General features: G+C 44.0%; 1 long non-coding RNA gene across 1 annotated transcript in view; it reads right to left on the bottom strand.

Annotated features, from left to right (window-relative positions):
- Positions 1-1,323: 1,323 nt before the first annotated feature.
- Positions 1,324-20,476, bottom strand: part of LOC145720195 (uncharacterized) — a 23,729-nt gene continuing 4,576 nt past the window's right edge. The window contains exons 2-3 of the long non-coding RNA XR_014143025.1: positions 15,584-16,125; positions 1,324-1,962 (exon numbers count right to left, since the gene is read on the bottom strand). This is a non-coding gene — a long non-coding RNA (uncharacterized LOC145720195). The remainder of the gene's footprint in view (positions 1,963-15,583; positions 16,126-20,476) is intronic.

Genomic DNA, 20,476 nt, shown 5'->3' with positions numbered 1-20,476 from the left:
CAGAAACCAGAAAAACTCTGCCCATGGGCCCAAGGAAGCAATGTGGAAAGTTTTTCTCCTGGAATTCTGCACGTATCAACCCGCTTAGCCTCACAGACATCCTTATAACGTAGGTACCATCTTCATCCCTATTTTACATATATCCCAACTGAGGCAAAAGGAAATTAGGTAACTTGGCCCAAGGGGTCATGTAACTAGAAAGTGGTAGAACCAGGATTTGAGCCTAAACAGTATGTTTCCTCATCCCATGATCTTACCACTTTGCTCTACAGTCTTAAACACCAGCAGAGAAACATTCAGATTATTTCCCTCTATTTTCCCAATACCTACAACAGTGCTTGGCATATATTTAGTGCCTTATAAATATTAAATAGATGGCTACATGTATGAAATCATCCTGTTTCCATTTTTCCTTGATGATTTCACACTGTATATACATATTTACTGTGTCTGTCCCCAAATATTTTTATAATAAAACTATAAAATCCATTTGGATTCTCTTAGATTACCCTAGAATAATATCTATGGCTGATTTAAAGCAATGCTGTAAATATGGCATACAAGTTCTACTGGGTTTTCTTCACTGCCATCTTTTACATTCACAAGTGTCTGGAGACTACTCCTAAAACTATAGGCTCACAGAACCAGAATGGAGCCCATGAGTCATCTTGTCCACACTGACTCCAAAACTTTGCTTCAGTCTAAATCATATGGTGTTTCCTTCTCTTTTGAACACCTCAATAATTACATTAAATAACTATAGCATATCAGGCATATGCAAAAATACGATGTTCTTCCACAGTTTTTAAAGACTGCATTCTTTAAGGCCTAAGACTATGTCTTGGCTTTTTTTCTTTTTTTTCCTTCCAATCCCTTGAATATTGCCTGGAATCCAAGAGTCATTCAACACATCTTCATCTGTTAATTCTCATTCCAATCTCTAGGGAGACAAGTTTACTCTTTCTTTTAGGTGACAGTCCTTCAAATAAGTGACGATATCCCCACTTGAAATCTTTTATCTTTGAGCTAAATGTGCCCATTTACTTCAACCATTTTTCCTCCAAGAAGGTAGTTTCAAGTTCCTGACTCTGCAGAGACTGTGTCTGACTCCTACCAGCTTCCTTTGGTGAATAGCCTTTTTATTATTTGGGGCTCAAAACCAGTGATTTGACCATGGTGACAGCCAACCTCCAAGATGATCCCTACTGAGCCTCATCATCTGGTATTCCCCTTCTGTAGTCCCCTCCCACACCGAATAGAGCTGACTGGTGTGACCAGTGGAATTTGTGAATGTGACAGTATATGACTTCTTTTTTTTTTTTTTAAGATTTTTTATTTATTTATTTGACAGAGAGAGACACAGCGAGAGAGGGAACACAAGCAGGGGGAGTGGGAGAGGGAGAAGCAGGCTTCCAGCTGAGCAGGGAGCCCGATGCGGGGCTCGATCCCAGGACCCTGGGATCATGACCTGAGCCAAAGGCAGGCGCTTAACGACTGAGCCACCCAGGCGCCCCGACAGTATATGACTTCTGAGTCTACGTTATACAAGACATGGTGGTATCCATATTATTCTCTTAAATCACTCACGCTGGAGGGAAGTCAGCTGCCATGTCATGAGGACACTCAAATCCACTATAGGGAGGCTCATATGGAGAGAAACTGAGGCCTCCCGCCACTCATATGAATTAAGCCATCCTTAAAGCAGATTTTCCAGCCCTAATCAAGCCTTCAGCCCCAACAGCAGCCCCAACTAACATGTTGACTGCAATATTATGAGAGACCCTGTGCCAGACACCCAGCTAAGCTGCTTACCAATTTCTACCCCACTGAAACTGCCAGAAATAACCAACATTTATTTATTCTTCTTTCAGCCACGAAGTTTTGAGGTACTCAGTTATGTAGCAATAGACGATTATTATAGCCAAGTTAGAAGAAACAGGAACTCGCTCTTCCTTCTTGACCCTGGATATCATAAGAAATGGTAGGAAGACAAAGAAAAATAGATTGAATAGATTGATTAAACTATTAATTTTGAAGGTTTTGGGGGTGTGTGTATGTGTGTGTGTCCATTTGTCAAAGTTTCTTTGGTATCTTTTTTGGTTGTTTTATGCCTCTGTAGCGATGCCATAATTCCATACTTATACAGACACACAGTACATAACTTTTGAAATATTGTGCTTCACCTTTAAGGCTTGAGGGACACAACCAATTTTTGCTCCTGAATGGGTGTGATGATAATCTATTCTGCATCCTTTTGGAACTCTTACTGGGAGCCAATGGCCTTCTCACTCACCCATGTTAAGAGTTTTCTACACTTCGGGGCGCCTGGGTGGCTCAGTCGTTAAGTGTCTGCCTTCGGCTCAGGTCATGATTCCAGGTCCTGGGATCGAGCCCCGCATCAGGCTCCCTGCTCTGCGGGAAGCCTGCTTCTCCCTCTCCCACTCCCCCTGCTTGTGTTCCCTCTCTCGCTGTCTCTGTCAAATAAATAAATAAAATCTTTAAAAAAAAAAAAAAGAGTTTTCTACACTTCTTTGAATGGGGTCCAGTGAAGAGTTGGATTTAGTAGTGAGAGTCAGGCTGGACTTCTCACGTGATTGAGGTTAGCCAGCACCCAGCATCGTATGGGAACGTGGGTCTGCGGCCACACCACCCTGAACGCGCCCCATCTCGTCTGATCTCGGAAGCTAAGCAGGGTCGGGCCTGGTTCGTACTTGGATGGGGGATGTGGGAGACAGCCTACCTCTGTGTTCTCTCTCACTGCTCACCCTACCCCAGCACATATGCACTGGCCTTGCTGTGGTGTGCTTTCACTCACATTCTAATTTTTTCTTATAATATTTTCTCATGTCATTTTCTTTCTGGACGTCTTTTTACATTCACACTTTTGAAGTTTCTTTCTTTTTTTTTTTTTTAAGATTTTATTTATTTATTTGACACACAGAGAGAGAGAGAGAACACAAGCAGGGGGAGTGGGAGAGGGAGAAGCAGGCTCTCCGCTAAGCAGGGAGCCCGATGCGGGGCTTAATCCCTGGACCCAGGGATCATGACCTGAGCCGAAGGCAGACGCTTAACCGACTGAGCCACCCAGGTGCCCCTCAAAGTTTCTTTCTTTTCTAGTCATTGGCTACCGTGTTTCAACCTCTTCTTAAAATGTGAGTTACTTTTATATAGAACTAAATTTTGAAGGTAGAATCCTCTCAAATTAACTTTAGTGCTTCAATATTCAAGGTATTGTGTTGCTCCTAGTGACATTAAGCACTTAAGAAGATGCATGAACAATTTTAGGCTTTGGGAGATCAACTAATAACTCTGTGCGTGGTGTATTTAAAGGTATCAATTGTGTCCTTAGAAGATGTAATGAGCTATGAGGTATTTGGGGGTTCAGAAAATGAAATGCACCCTACTGCCATGAGAATAACTTACACCTGGAGGCACAAAATAGTTGTAAGTGAATTTCCTCAGAACTCTTGCTATCATCTTTATTGTTGTAGTTAATTGCACCACGGGAAGATATTCAGATATGAACATGTAAAAGAATGCAGTCTTTATTCAGAAAAATAGGGTAAAAGTGAGGCAAAGAGAAAAGCCCATCTACAAGGAAAAACAATATTTATATCAGTGTTTACATAGTGCTAAACATTTTACAAAACATTTTCATTTGTGTCTCCTCTCACCCTCACAACACTCCAATGAAAATAACAGTGGGATATTATTTCCATTCTATAAATTTCAGAGGAAACAGGTTAAATAACTTACTCAAGCTCAAGTGGCTCTTGAAAGGCTGAGACACAGTGAAGATCGAAGAAAGATTCCTTTTGTTTCTGTGGGTAAGTTTCCACTACCAGGAAGGGAAGATAAATAAGAAGGAAAAAATACAAACTTAATGAGAAAATTAGGCTAACCGTTTTTACATAGTATAATGAGGAACGGCTGAGTGGTTATAAAAAGCTCACTTACCTCCCCAAACACTTAACATTCCCAGGATGATATTTAAGAAACAGGAAAACTGGGTTGACTCAATACTTGTTATCCTCATCTGTGTAGTGGAGCTAATTATAGCAGTCATTGCACAGAGCTGTTGCGAGGATTAAATGAGATAATATACATAAAGAATGGTAAGTATTCAATAAGTGTTAGTTGTTATTATTGATGGTGGTGTTATTTCAATCAGGGTGGACAGAATACTAGAATAAAGAGCGGTAGATACGCATTTTCATGCTGCACTGTAATCAGCCTACCCTAAATTATCTTCCTTCAATTCTCTTATCTAGAGAATGAAGACAATGTTCCTGTCTAGCTGCCTCCCTCACAGAAACAATTCATCATGCCAGATCATGTTCTGAGCGTTTATAAAGCCACAGAGAAAGACAAGAAAATACTGCAACCATTTCTCTCCTGGGTTTTGTCTCTCTTTGCCCTTCTGAGCAAAGCCATACGGCAAGGCAGTGGAAAGCGTTTATGAGTAGTCATCCAGTCAGACCTACACAGGTGCTGGGCAACTTAAAAATTCAATGGCTGAACTGGAAAGAACAGTCAACTTGACTTATTGTTCTCTGAGATTCAAACGAGCAGTTCATATCATCTATAAGAGGTTCACTGAGGGGGCAATACGTGTATCATCCAAAGAATAGACAGATTATTTTACCACGGATTAGCATAGTGATTAGCCTGTGAGAGGTTTGTCCACAGGAGATAGTTCCTCTATATATCCTTGCAAGGCTGCTGTGCCTGTTCACCTTAGAAGCGATCCCACTTAGGCTCGGAGATCTCATTCTGCCTGCCGTCTGTTGGATCCCTGTAACTTCATTCCCACAACATCCCTCCTGCCACCCCACTGCCAACCATGAGGAACTGATGTTTAAGGGCGTGTTACGTGAGCAGGTGAACCTTCTTGTTGGTATCACAGAACAGCTGATCATTCATGATTAGATCATGACTGTTGACGAAATCAGGGCCATTCGGATCCATCTACACCCTGTGGCAACAGCATGCGATTCTACCCTGTCCTGCCTGATTTGAGATGCTTCAGGAATGATGTAACTTGGCAAATGAATCCAAAATCAAAAGCTCTTTAGATGATAATCTTAGATCAACTACAAGTGATGCCAGTCAACCCATGAATATAATATGTCTCACATGTTGATTTTATAATTAGTGCCCACTAATGGAGGGGCTTTTTCAGGTTACTGAAATGAGCTTACAAATGTTAGATAGCTCGGGACCCTGTCATCACACACACGTCAAACGCCATTCTGATAAATGCCATCGCCAAAGACTTAGATTACTTTCTGTTCTCATTCCTAAGATGATCAAAAACAACATTTTGATGGTCATGTTGAACAGAGCAATTCAGTCAGATTTAATTGAGCCAGATTAGGCTCATACCATTAGGGAATAGTCCTTCAATCCTTTTAAATCCCCCTTTTGTTTCTGGATCATAATTAAAATAACATAGAACGACTTTATTAATATAGTTTGAACTATATTCGTCTGTACTGAGCCTGTCTTTCAGTTTTCTGTCCACTCAAACTTAAGAGATCTTCTTGTGATTTATTAGCTCTTATCTTCACATTTTCCTACGTGACACTGAATTACACAATCTTAGAAATTTTACTGTATACTTTCTCTTCCAGTTTAGTGTTAAAACTTCCCTTTCCAGAAAATTGACTTTATCCTTATCTTTTGATTTCTTCCATTTTTCTATATTTTCTTTCTCCTGAGATGTTATTTCTTTCAACTATAATCATAATGACCTCTTTTTTCTCTTTTCCTTAACTAGTATCTCAAAGGTGTTTTAAGCACTGACTGAACAACTGTATTAAAAATTTTAACCACATGCCATTTTTTTAAAGATTTTATCTATTGGTTAGAGAGAGAGAGCACAAGTAGGCAGAGAGGCAAGCAAAGGGAGAGGGAGAAGCAGGCTCCCCCCTAAGCAGGGAGCCCGATGTGGGGCTCAATCCCAGGACCCTGGGATCATGACCTGAGCTGAAGGCAGATGCTTAACCGACTGAGCCACCCAGGCGCCCCTACCACATGTCATTTTTGAAGATTAACAGTGAAGAAGATTTCTTTGCACTTAGACTATATACTAGTAGATATAAAAGTACTTCTCAAAAATATTTAGTCAAGGGTGCCTGGGTGGCTCAGTTGGTTAAGCGACTGCCTTCGGCTCAGGTCATGATCCTGGAGTCCCAGGATCGAGTCCCATATCGGGCTCCTTGCTCAGCAGGGGGTCTTGCTTCTCCCTCTGACCCTCGCCCCTCTCATGTGCTCTCTCTCTCTCATTCTCTCTCTCAAATAAATAAATAAAATCTTTAAAAAAAAAAAATTTAGTCAAGGGGCGCCTGGGTGGCTCCGTCGGTTAAACATCTGCCTCCTGATTTCGGCTCAGGGGTCATGATCTCAGGGTCCTGGGATACAGCCCCTTGTTGGGCTTCCCCTCAGCAGGGAGTCTGCTTGTCTCCCTCTCCCTCTGCCCCTCCCCTCTGCTTCCACCCTCTCTCTCTCTCTCAAATAAATTAATAAATCTTTTTAAAAAACTTAGTCAAAAGGATGCATATTTTAACCTCTCTAGGACATTGGCTAATAGCTATCAACTGTCAAAATCAGCATTTCCCAATGTGATTTTATTCTGAGAAAATCTAGTCCTGTAAAATGCTTCTAGAAAAAAACAAAGGGAAAGGAAAGTATTTTTTCATTTTCCTTTCTTTTCTTCATCTTTTTTTTCTTTTTTTAATATCAATTGCTATGCTTTAAGTTGCAATTAACAAAACTGAATTCGAACTGTTTCAAAAAATGAAGATATTTATTGGCTTCACTGATGGTTAAAGTCTAGAGATGGGGCAGGCAAAATGCAATTTGCCCAGGCCTCCAGCTCCATTTCTGGACTCTGCTTACATCTGTGTATCAGATTCTTCCCTCTTCTCTACAAAATGACTGCAGCAGATCCAGCCCTCATATGTACACATTGCACTCTCCAGAGCATTAGAGAGAATCATTATTCTTTAAAATTTCTGAGATTTGCTCTTATTGGACCTTCTCAGGTGACATGGCATCCACCAAGCCAATCATTGTGGAAGGGATAACATACTGATTGGCTTAGCCTAGATCATATGTTCCTTTGTGGAGCCATAGATAGTGTGAACGTCCCCAGAATTCCAAGGCTGAAACCATACACTATTAATGCTGCAGAAGCAACTAACAGGGGTGCCTGGGTGGCTCAGTCGGTTAACGACTGCCTTCAGCTCAGGTCATGATGGGATCCAGCCCCGCATTGGGCTCCCTGCTCAGTAGGGAGCCTGCTGCTTCCTCCCCCTCTGCTGGCCGTGCACCCTGCTTGTGCTCTCTCTGTCAAATGAATAAATAAAATCTTAAAAAAAAAAAAAAAAGAAGCAACTAATAGGTGTCCATGATAAATAAATTTGGAAAATACTGGCTTATACCCACTTCTTAGTTCAAGCACAATCCTGAAAATGAGGAAGTCTTCAAACCAGAGAATAAGCACCAGGAAGAGAACAGCCACATGAGAATTATTATCACTAAAACTTAATATAAGACTATTGAAACAGAAGCCCTATTAGGACAAAATTTCTCTGTTATGCTCACCACTTTTCCCTGGTGCCTTGAAGAGTGCTTGACATATTGTAAGCACTCAAATATTTGTTGAATTAATGAAAGAACTGGTTTCTAATGAAGGGCCTTTTATCTGAGAGCTTTGTTCTCACAGGGAAAGCGGATCCTTAAAACTCTGAGTAAGCCCGTTCTGAGGAAATGGGCATGAGGAGGAGTGATTTTTTTTTCAGTTCTCCATGAGGTCCGGCCTTGCAGTTGCTGAGGCAGGTCCTACTTTCCTTTACTTCCCCATCTAGGCTGACCAAGACACTCATCCGCTGAAGGAAATTAGCATCCCTGTGTTCCTGCAACCTCAAATTTAATTACAGCATTCAGTATGCAGCCCTGTGCAAGGAAGAATGGAAAGAGATTAAAAAAATACCAAAAACTGTTTTTGTTTTAAGAAACAGACAGTATGGCAAGATTATGAACTGTAGAGTCTCAAAGACTGGGGTTTCCACCCAGGTTATGCTCTTTACTAATCATGTGGCCTCAAGCAAATTACTTAACCTCTTTGAACCTCGATTTTCTCATCTGTAACATGAGGATGATCTCCTCCTCACTCTTTACTGTGACAATCAAGTGTAATAACGTGGTAAAATGCTTAGTACGGTGTCTGCCATACCACTCAGTGAATGAATCAGTCATTATTATTCCCATCATCCAAAAAACTTCAAATTGACCTTGTTGACTAGTTCATTCAACTCAACAATCTTTCTAGGTGATGCTGAGGGTTAGTTTACAAGATATTGCTCTGGAAAAATAAGGGTATTCATAAGTATCCTAAAGAATTAGGATATACCATATAGAGATAAAACTTATAATTAAGCATACATGGCAACACTGAGGAATTTTGGATAATCTGAGTTGTTACCATTAGGAAGAAGTCATATGAAGAAGCTACCACTTTGAGGAGCATTTTATTTTTTTTTAAGATTTTATTTATTTGTCAGAGAGAGAGCACAAGGAGGGAGAGTGGCAGGCAGAGTGAGAAGCAGGCTCCCCGCTGAGCAAGAAGCCTGATGTAGGACTCGATCCCAGGACCCTGAGATCATGACCTGAGCCAAAGGCAGATGCTTAACCCACTGAGCCACCCAGGAGTCCCTTGAGGAGCATTTTAAAGATCAAAACTGGATGAGTGAGAAAAGGATAGAAGCACTTTAAATGGGGAAAAGTGTGGGTAAGAAGCCCCACATATGGGGCTGTATGTGCTGTGACCACAAACAGGTCTGCCTGGTTGAAGCAGAGAGGTTGATCCAGAACATCATAGGATGAGGGCAGTTAGGTAATGTGGTAACTGACGGGAAAGTAACAAGACCAATACCACCTTCTAGCTGATGATAAATGGTGACACTGTATATGATTTTGTGCATTGATTTGCCATTTCTCCCTCATTTTTCCATCTACATGGGATCTCAAAGATGAGCAATCGTAGTTCTGGAGGTGGATATGACAGACCATTCTGCAAGCACTTTAAATCCTTCAGGAAACATAAACATCTTGTGACCTGGAACAGTCACTTAGGATTCTGACTCAGACTGGGAATCTGAGCAATGCTGTGCTAATAAGCCAGAACCAGGCCATAAACATCTGGCTGCCCTACTTGATGGATCTTTGGCATGTTGTCAGCAGGCCCTGTGAAGATAAGGTTGAATCTATCAGAAAATATCTAAGGTCTGCATGGGAAAAGAAGTCTTTTGGTATGAAAACAAGGCAGGGTACCTGAATATGACATCAGGATTTCCCTACTTCGCTCTATTTCTATTAGATGAGATGGGATGGGGACTGAGTGCTCAGGTCAACTTTCTAAGGCACCTGGTTGGCTAAAGGAGGCTATTTAAAAAAATTTTTTTAAAGATTTTTTTTTTATTGGAGAGAGAGAGAGAGTGCGCGCATGAGTGGGGAAGGGCAGAGGGAGAAGCAGGCTCCCTGCTGAGCAGGGAACCCAATGTGGGGGCTCATTCCCAGGACCCTGAGATCATGACCTGAGCAAGGCATCACGCTTAACCGACTGAGCCACCCAGGCACCGCTAAAGGAGGGTATTTTTACCTCTAATCCCATATTCACACCAAGCTGCCTTCCAACCGGGGAAGTGAGACTCTGGAACAGAGTCAGCATTTAACAAATATGTTAACTACTATGTGCCAATTACTCGGAAAGATACTATGCCAAGACAATGAGCTTGGCCATCCTAACCATCACCTCAACCCTCAGTAATTTCATCTCAACTTGATGTTCCAACAATTATATGTAGTTTAAATACTATAGGCGGATGTCATGTTTATTTCCAACCCCAATTTCTCTGAAGTTCGGATATTTATTTCCAACTGCTATTACACATGAAAAATATCCCACTGGCTATTCTGACAGCACTTACAACTCAAAATGCTTAACACCAAAAACCTCACCTTCTTCCTCTCCCACCCACTCTATCCACAAGTCCATCTGAAACAATGAAACACTGCTTATCTTCTGTAACCACTATATTTGTTAACGGTGCCCTCAGTAACACAGACACCTGAGCCAGAAATCCAACTCCCCACTGACTCGTTTCTCTTTCTGTACCCACATCCCATCTAAAGAGCAACCGAGGACTGTTGGCACTCTTGAATTTATCCTCTCCTCTCCTCTCCTTTCCCACCACTACTGACTAATGTGACCTTCATCATCTTGAGACTGACACTAAGACTTTAACTGCCTCTGATTTTTCTCTCTTCCAATCCATCCCTTATAATGATTTCAATATAATCTTTTCAATTTTCTACTTAGCATCCCTCAAAGACTATCCATCTAATAATAGCTCCTACTCTTTCACCAACCACTCAGACCCTTTGTTTCTGCTGCTAAGCAGCCCTTGCTGTTTCTTTCTGCTGCATGCAGCTATTCCAGCTCCACAGAATGCATCGTCCAGGTCTGTGCTCACTCATGGACCCCTGGCCTAGAAGTCTCTTCTCTCATTGTTGTGTTATTGTTGTTGTTGTGTTGTTTTTAATCTGATTATATCCTATAAATAGTTCAAGGCCCAATCCCAGAGTCCCTGATGCCAGCTGGAAGACAGAATGGCTCTCTTCTCCATGATTCCATAGATTACTGCATTCCATTATCACACACCTATTAGAATTCACTGGGGGCTGTGGTGAGGCTTTATTCATCTTTGTACCCCAGCACCTAGCACATGCAGGCACTTGATAAGTAATGGTGAATTTCAATAGCAACTGTAGCTCTATTTCCAGAAGTTCATCTAACAGTATGACCTAGGCCTTATCTTAAAAAGTAGCCATTCATTTGATATGCTTTGTCTTTCATTGGCAACTAAATACACACAAACTTCTCTGGCTAGGGGTCATTTTCTGGCCAATATAAATGGTATTATGATCATTCCTAGGTACATTGTGTGAAACTCCATTAACTTGCTCAATCTCAAACAACAACCACCACCACCAGCACCCAAGGTAAAAAAAAAAAGAGCCCCCTGCAGAATAGCAATGATGCGGTTAACTTCGGCTGCCATTGCTCCTTTCTGAACTATGCCTTCTGCATTTATAATGAACATCTCTGTTCCTTTAGAGCACCTGGGGCAGAAAAACAGTGTATAACTGAGACGTGTATTACATTCTAAGTGGAGATGGCATGGGTTAATCCATACCCAAACATCGAATCAATATATCAATTAAAAAAAATGGTTCTATTTCTTTTCTTGTCTCAAAATGTTTAAATTTCCCTCATTCACATAAGAAAGTAATAATTCATGGTATTTGAAAGATAACAGAGAAGTAACTGTCATTTATTTTACTACATGTGAACATCCTTGAGGAAATGGTGTTATCTTTTTTTTTAAAGTTTATTTATTTATTTTTTTTAGTAATCCCTACACCCAGAGTGGGGCTCAAACCCATGACAACGAGATCCAGACTCGAATGCTCTTCCAACTGAGCGAGCCAGGTGCCCTGGAAATAGTGTTATCTTAAAACTTGTTCAGAATTGGTAATTTTATACTTACATCTATTTTCTGAATCATATTACCCTTTTTTTTTTGCTACCTTTGTAGTTCAATATGATAAATTCTTGCTCTAACAGTGCTTATTGATTACTCTTGAGATATTAATGTCCTCATAAGAGGATGTCAATTATCACTAGTATCTGTGGAAAACAATGGTGCTGTGTGTGCCTAGAGAATGAGGGACATTGTCTTGCTCAATCAGTTTTCAGTCAATGAGCTCATCAGCTAAATCTGATGGACTGACAGAGAACCCAAACATGAGGAAGGAACTGTAATGCACTGACTAAGACAGTATGTTGGTTTGCCCAGAGCAGTCAGATGAGGGAGGGCATCCAGCCAAGTCAAGAGATTCAGGCCAGACTCCAAATGAGCTTGAGCTAACAGCAAGACAATATCTCTTGTTTTCAACCCTGTGCAAATTATAAAAACAAGAGGATGTGGCCATTGTGGAATGTTCCCCCAAAACATCACTTATTTAGCTGGGGATTGAACAGCTACATAATCGCAAAGGCAGGCAGTTGAAGAAGGACCCACCCTCATCCCGGGGCCAGAATTTAGAAGGATCCACAGCGAATCCAGTGACCTACATTTTCCTCATTTAGCCAAGAGGTTTAGAATAGAGAACTTGTTTCCTACCAAAAATGACACTCTGATTTAGATCCCAGTCCTGGATCTGATTTGGACACGTCCTTTAACCTCTGAATATCTCATTGTGGAAATAACAATTAAAAAAAAAGTCCAATCTAGCTTATATAACTGTGCACAGCCAATGACATAACATATTTAAGAGTCTTTGGAAACTCCAAAGTGCTATGTAGAGGTAAGATAGAATTGAGTTCAGGCATCTACCAGGAACACTGGCTTTCTTCTTTTGAATTCTCATCAAATATTGATGATGGCAACTATTATGCCAGGCACCGTTCTTAGTGACCCCATGGACATAAATATCCTCCAGGAGTTTTCATTCTCAAAGGGAGATTCAGACAATAAACACATAAACTCCGTACATTATATAGTATGTTGGAAAGTGGTAAATGCTGTGGAAAACAAAATAAAGCACAGTAAGGGGGGTTGGGAGTGCAGAGGGCACAGTAGGGGCTTCGATATTTTAAAAAGAGTGAGCAAGTGACATTTGAGGGAAGACCTGAAGGTAAGCAAAGGGACTTGTAGGGAAGAGTTCTCAGCAGAGGGGAAGGCCAGCGCAGGAGAGGGTCAGACAAGAAAGGAAAGCAGGGCGAGTGAATAGGCCAATAGGAGGAGAGGAGTTCAGAGAGATAGCCACTGTTAAGATCATGGAGGGCCTTTTTGGTCATTGTAAGGTCTTTGGTTCTTACTCTGACCCAGTCTGACTTCCGTTTTTAGAGGCTTCCTCTGGCTGCTAAATTGAGAACAGATTGTAGAGGCAAGGATGGGAGCAAGGACCCAGTCAGAAGGCTCTGCAGGAGACCAGAGTGTGATTTGGACCAGTGTGATAGTGGTTGGGATGTTGAAAGTGGTCAGTTTCTGGATATGTTTTAAAGGTAGAACCATCAAGCCTTCCCCACAAATTAAATGTACGGAGAGAAAGAGAGGATTTGAGGAAGATTCCAAGGGTTTAGGACTGAGACAACACAACAGGGATGTGCCAGTCTGGAAGGGAGCTGGAAATCCTCCCCCTTTTCTCCTCCTAATTGCCAGGATATCTTCCTTCAAACGTGTAAGTGTGGATAGTGTGGGCAGAGAAACAAAACTGAGATGGTCCTATTGGTGACTGCTGGAAGGGATTGATCACTTATAACACTACTTCTCTTTGGACCTCAGGTTCTCTGACTGTAACATAAGATGGATGGGTCAGCTGGATAGTGGCAAAATTCATTTCCAGCTACTAAATTTGAGAGCCTAGATGCTGCAACGAATTCTCATATTTTTCAAGACTTTTTAAAATATATTTTTTTCTTGAAAAAGTCTAAATAAGGAAATTCAATATTTAAAGATACTCTCTTTGGTTTAAAACAAAATTATCTTATGGTCCTAGTTTGAACACCAAAAACAAAACAAAACAAAAAACTTAGTAAGACAGTAAGACATTAAAAACAAAACAAAACTACCATGTCCCATAATTGTTTATACAGTACCTTGTTCCAGGGAGGTACGTGGCTAATCAGGAAACATACTTCCGATGTCATACTTAATTGGAAGTTTCGCTCACAAGGTTAAATTACAGCATGCATTTTGTGTCACTGTGAAAATATTCCCTTTCACTTTAATGGCACATGGGTGGACTAAAAATGCTTCTAAGGCTGCCTGAAAGGACATTTGGCTCTTATAGGTTCTTGCTGTCTTCCCCTAAAGAACTTCCCTTTAACAACTGCACTAGTAATAACATTGGTTCAGGAGGGTAAGAAGTTAGTAGAGATGAATAAAGACGAAGCATCTAGATATTCACAACCTGATGCTACAAAGCAATATAAATATACACAAATTAATTTGAATCTGTAGATAATCTCTCAAACAGTGTAACCTACATCACATCTGGGCACCTGGGTGGTTCAGTTGGTTAAGCATGGGACTCGTGATTTCCTCTCAGGTCATGATCTCGGGGTCCGGAGATAGAGACCCCTCTGCCTCTCTCTCCCTTTCCCTCTGTCCCTCCCCCCTCAAATAAATAAGTAAATCTTTTTTAAAAAAACCTACAGCACATCTCCCCTTCTCCACAGCATTCCATCAGGCCAGCAGAACATCAACATCAGCATCAGTGTAGCTTGCATATACCCAGTGCTAACCATGTTCCAGGCACTGTGCCAAGGGTTGTCATGACAACTCATTTACTGCTCACAGCCACCCCATAAGAAGAGTGCCATTACAATTTCCATTGTCAAGGAGGGGGATTCACACCCAGGACTGCCTAACCTCAAGCCCAAGCTCAAGAGCGCAGTGGAAGGGTTGTGGTTCGGATGGAGATGGAATGCACTGGCACTTATTTCAACGTACTGTCTTACTGCTATCATACTCTGTCTTCTAAGCTCTCCATGCCCCCTCGGCTTGAGCGCAGAGACCAAAATTTGTGTTTATAACACCAGCATTTTGCAAAGCAGTTACACATGAACTGAAAGTCCCGTGTTAGCTCCACGATGAGTGAGACCTAAGCTGTCTTGTTCTTCTGGTTTTCCCAGCGTGTAAAGCAGAGCCTGGTATACTCCATAAATACTTGTTGGGTAAATGGCCAGAAAGATGATCCAGAGGGTGAGTGAAGAAAACTGGGGGAGAGGTGAAAAAGGGGACCCCCGGTGATGCCCCCCAAGCCCCTCTCACTTATTTCCAGGTTTCCACCGTGAGGGGCCACTCCTGTCCCCTCCTTCTTTCCCTCCCTCTCAGTGGCCCCGCTGCTCCGCCAAGAGAGGCGCCGGGCTGCTGCGGCCCGCCCCCTGGGTGGGTGGGGGTGAGCGGCGGAGGTCGGGCTCCAGGAGCCACGCCCCACGCACGCATCCCAAGCACGCACGCGTCCCGGGCACGCACACTCTCACAGGCGAACTTCACGCGCGCGATCTCCCACACCCCCGCTTATACTCTTCACACGCCCTGGCGGGCGCACGTTCTTAGACATACACCTATGCACAGACTCGCAGGATCACATGCTTTCTCACACACATTCACACGCATACTGTTCACACTCACCCTCTCTCACACACTCAGCCTCTCTTATTTGCCCCTTCATATATTCACACACTCCTATATTCACAGTCATGCTTACAAACCCCCACTCAAGCTCTGAAACACCTACACGCTTCACATACACAAGTACACACAATCACGCACTCATATTCGCACTCTTCACACACTTGCCGACACATGCATTCGCTTCGCACACACCCCGTGTCCCACTCTCACGTACGCACTCATTCTCACGCTCACGCACACTTCACACGCGCTTGCGCACACAGATTGACGCTAAATTCTCCCTCCTTGCACACACGCTCGCGCATGCGCACTTGTCGCAGCGAGGACGCAGCGCGGAGCGTGGATGCCAGGTGGTTGGGGGCCGTTGCCGGTCGCGGTGTTCTCGGGCTGTGGCTTCAGTACGATCCCTTAGAGTCGCTTCGTTTTCCAATGAGAAATAAATTAGGGAGAAGGAGAGACCGGGACCCAGAGAGTCGAGACCCCAGAGAGGGTACGGTGTGGGTCTCCAGCTCCCGCAGCGAAAGCGCCGGAAGCGGCGGACGCGCTGGGAGCGCCTCGCATCCTCTCACAATCTATTTATCTCCATCTAGGGAGCGGCCTCCCTCGACTTCACCCGCGTTTGGGGTTCGGGGTTGAGTGAGGACCGACTTCGCACCGGCCCCCAGACGCGCAGCCGGGGTTCGCCCGCTCAGTCGCTGTGGTCCAGGCGACACAGCACAGGACGCTGTGGGCTGGGGTGGAAAGAAGAGCAGGGTCTTAGGATGAGAAATCTTCGGTTTGAATCTTTCCTCTGCCCCTTGGAAGCTCTGTGCCTTGGACAATTTGCGTAGCCTCTCTGAGCCTGTTTCCTTATCTGTAAAATGAGAAATCATTCAACAAATATTTATCTCCTAATACATGCCAGCTCTAGGCTAGGTGTTTGACACAGACGGCGAATAAACAAAACAGACCCAGTTTCTGTCCAGGTGCAGCTTGCAGGCATTTGGGGAGGGGCGAGTACCCAACCAACCAGTGGACCTATGTATTGATTACAATCAAGGCTTTAGAAGTAAAGGAATAAGCTGTTGCTTTTACCCACTTCAAATGTCTTTCAGCACTTACTATGTTCAGGGTGTAGGGGCATAAAAACAATCACATTCTCCGGTGCCAGTTTGTGCCCCATCATATGGGCCACGTTAAACTGGCCTCTGTGATCTTTAATATATAGGAAAACCACACTAACCAAGAAGTGGACAAAAATCAAATGAGTAAATAAAGAAGTACCTACCTCGCAGGGTCATTGTGAAAAATTAAAGATACATTAAAAAGCTTAAGTCATACCCTGGCACATAATAGGTGCTCAATAAATGCTAGGTATCATTAGATAGTATTACCTAGTGCCTAAAACTCCACACCCCTGCATTAGATAGACAGGATCTGAATCCTGGCTCTGCCATCTTTAGTTGTCTGACCTTGTATGTCTTTGAACTTCATTAAGACTGAGGATTCTCATACAAGAAACAGCCATAGGGGCGCCTGTGTGGCTCAGTGTTAAGCGTCTGCCTTCGGCTCAGGTCATGGTCCTAGGGTCCTGGGAAATTGGGCTCCCTGCTCGGCAGGAAGCCTGCTTCTCCCTCTCCCACTCCCCCTGCTTGTGTTCCCTCTCTCACTGCATCTCTGTCAAATAAATAAATAAAATCTTTAAAAAAAAACAACAGCCATAATAATGGCATTTTATCTGTCAGATAGAATGAGGTCATGCCGGCACGGCTCCTCATTCAGAGCCAGGCACATGGAGGAGCTCAGGAAATGGTGGCTATGAAGATTGGCATCCTGGAATGGCACCTGCTTCCTCCTGTGCAAAACAGACCAGCAAAGGGGGCACCTGGCTGGCTCCATTGGAGGAGCACAAGATTCCTGATCTCCCGGCCCCGAGTTTGAGGACCGCCCACCCCCCGGCCTTGGGTTTAGAGATTACTAAATAAATCAATAAACTTTAAAAACAAAAAAACCAAACAGACCAGCAATGCTGGAAGGTTTCTCCAGGCCAAAGGAGTGTTGAAATTTAGGGAACAGTCCCAAGTAGGGGCTTCCAGGACACCAGGCCTTCAAAGGGGATAGAGTGGGGCGTGGGGAAATTCCCCTGGCAGGTCCATGTTGATGCAGCTGCTGAAGGAGACAGGTTCGTCCAGAAATTGAAGGCTACAGAAACCCCCGGTTGGGCATCTTTGGGGTGCAGGCTCCAGGCTGTTAAGGAGCCTTGGAAGTAGAAACTCAGCTCGGAAAAGGTGTGCCATCTGGGAGAGATGATTGAGCCGCTGCTCCAGCTTCCTGGTTTCCCTCTGCGAAGCCCAGCCCTCTGATACTTCATTCCCCAGCCTCAAGGGCACATGGACCTGCAGATCCTGGATAATAATAAAAACCACCGACAGCTCTTATCAGGCACCAGGCGGGGCGCCAAGCAGTCCTCAATTCCTCACAAGGACTGGAAAGTGGCAGGCATTTTCCTATCTCACAGGCTCAGAAACAGATTCTTCCACCAATCTCCCTCGCTTCCTTTCAGTTCTTGCAATTAACCAAGAGAAAATCTTCCCTGCTTTTGTGTGCGCCCTTCGGTGGCCCGGAACACATTCCCCATCCCTCTTTCCCAGGCCAACTGCCACTCATTCTGCAAGTCACCTTCCCAGACTTCAGCTTTACCCACTCCTAGAGCCAAATGGTCATTTCTCTCACATTCACGCGACCTTTTGCGATTCACCGCCACTGAGTTGAGTTGTTGAAATTCCCAAGGGACCAGTCTTGTACAACGGCATTCCCCGTATGCCACGAGCCCAGCATATAGTAGGCACACCATACACGCTTTCCAGCTACCAACTGCTGAGTGAAGCTCAGAGAGGGTAAGTTCTTCTCTTCAGGTGCCAGGAGTAGCGGGTAGGATTTATCCGTTATTTCTCGACCCTCACCTGCATCAGAACCACAGCCAGCGTTTTTTGTTTCATTCTTAAGCTTGGGCCCCATACCATTAAGTCAAAATCTCGAAGGCATCCATACTTTTATAATGCTGTCTGGGTGATTTTTGCAGATGACCAAGGTTGAACACCAAAAAGCCTAGATGGCTAAAAATTAGAAAGGTTCACTCTCTTTTTGGTAGCATTCAAACAAAAACAAAAACAAAATAGTAATTCCATTACTAAGCAGCGATTTCAGGCCAGGGCTTTCAGCAAACTTTAGGCCAAGGGAAGTGGGGAATTCGTATGCGTGTGAATGATTCAGGCCTCCCCTTATGCTCCCAGCAACACCCTCCCCGACCAAACAAAAACCACCAACTTTGAAAAAGGTAGTTAAAAAAAAAAAAAAAAGGCTAGCGCCTAGGGAACTGGAGAGGGAGGGAGGGAGGTGGAGCATTTGCTTCAATTATCCGGATAATTGTTCCCCACCTCAGGCCATTGTTACTGAAATGAAACAATATTCTACTGGATACAGTCTTGGCCTTTTCAGGCGTGCTCCCCGCAGGGCCTAGCACACGCTGGGCACTGAGTAGGCGCTCAATAAATTTTATTCTGATGACAGAGGAGAGCTTTAAGGGTGGGGGAGGGATGCCCTGTTAGGCTGAAGGATCTGGGGGTGGGCGATTATTAATTAAGGGGAAGTGGGGAGCAGAGAGGCTGTGTGGTGGGGACTGGGTGTCATCAAAAGTGTTCAGAGGGTCCGGAGACCCGGCTGTTCCCGAAATTCTGATCCAGACTCCTCACTCGTTTCCCAGCAGCCTCCTCCCAACCCCCTTCTCCGAGGGCCGAATTGAACTCTGGCGCCTGTCGAGAGCACAAAGGCGAATTGAGGTTTCTGAAAGGCCCATCCGCTCTGAATAAACACTAGGGAGAAGCAAGGCCATCTTTTGGTGGTGGGTGAGCACGAGGCCCGCCGCCTGCCCTCTCGGCCGAACGGGCTCGCCTGCGCTGCGTTCAAAGTAATATTCGGGCAGCTGACGGGAGAGCCGGGCCTCGGAGCCCCTGTTCACTCTGCCGGCGTAGGCATGTGGGGACTGCCTCCGAACTGCCCCGCTTTCATCCCGACTCGAGGCTTTTCAAGAGGGGCTTGGGTTCTCCAAGAGTGTGTATTTGCTAATTGCAGCCTCGGCTTTAATGAGATTCTTTTAACCTATCCCCCCTCCCCGCCCCCGCCCCGCAATCCGGTTTGCTGGTTACAGCCTTATCTGGGGATCCTCGTTTTCCACCCTGGCTATACATCCTGTGAACAATCGCCTCTGCGGCTCCTGAAAGAAGAGCGAGCGCCCCATTTCTGCTGAATGCACGTCTCAGTTCATCCAAGGCTGGCGGGCTTTTGATGGCCACAATGCGAGTTACGCCCAAAGAGTGTCTCTTTGGTCAGATCGACAACGCTTGGCTTCACGTTTGCAAGTTAAACGGGCAGAAACCCAGCTGAAACTCCCACGCCAGACGCCGGGGACATTTCCCTCCACCCTGCTCAGAGCCGAACTGGGGAATGGGTCTGGGCAGAGGGAGGAAAGAAGGGAGGGAGGGGGAGTTGTCAGGAGGCGGCGCGGGGAAAAAAGTCCCGATTCTAAGCCGCCATCCAGAAGAAAGGGGGGGAGGACCATTTTCTCTAGTATATCCCTCTTGTTTTTATTTTTATTTTTTTTTACATTTTGCTTTGTTGGCAGCTTTACCCAAACAAAACAAAAAATAAAATGAGAGCGTTTTCTTGTCTTCACCTAGGTAGCTGCTTTCCTCCAGCCCCTGAAAATGTGACTCCTTCATAAAATCAAAATTTATGATTATTCAAATGTTGGGGACTGTGAAAAGAGAGGAAGAAAGAGAGAAAATTAATATTGCAGCTGTTCTTCTGATTAATGAGAGATAATTGCTCATGAAAAGTCACCCCTGTGGCATTTTGTTGTCTCCTGGATCTTTGTTCTTTTCCACTATTATTGAGGACTTTCTTGAAGACTAAGCGGTTCTTTTCAATTTTTGGGTATTCAGAAAGGGTTGCCTGGTTACGGAGAATGGGGAAATCTCGGGCTATATCGGGTAAGATGTGCCACAGACAGCAATATCACAATGCCACTCAGAGAAAAGGATGGATACAAGTTAACGATGCGCTTTCAATAAAACATTCATAGACTTGTTCACGCTTTGATAATGACCTCATTAAAGGGAGCTGGGGGCAAGTAAGTCCTGTCTCCTGTTTGTGTTCGGCTAACAAAA

This window comes from Leptonychotes weddellii, chromosome 2 (assembly GCF_054177405.1).
Source record: "Leptonychotes weddellii isolate Sample4059 chromosome 2, ASM5417740v2, whole genome shotgun sequence".
Taxonomy (NCBI): domain Eukaryota; kingdom Metazoa; phylum Chordata; class Mammalia; order Carnivora; family Phocidae; genus Leptonychotes; species Leptonychotes weddellii.
This window is presented reverse-complemented; position numbering and strand designations above follow the sequence as displayed.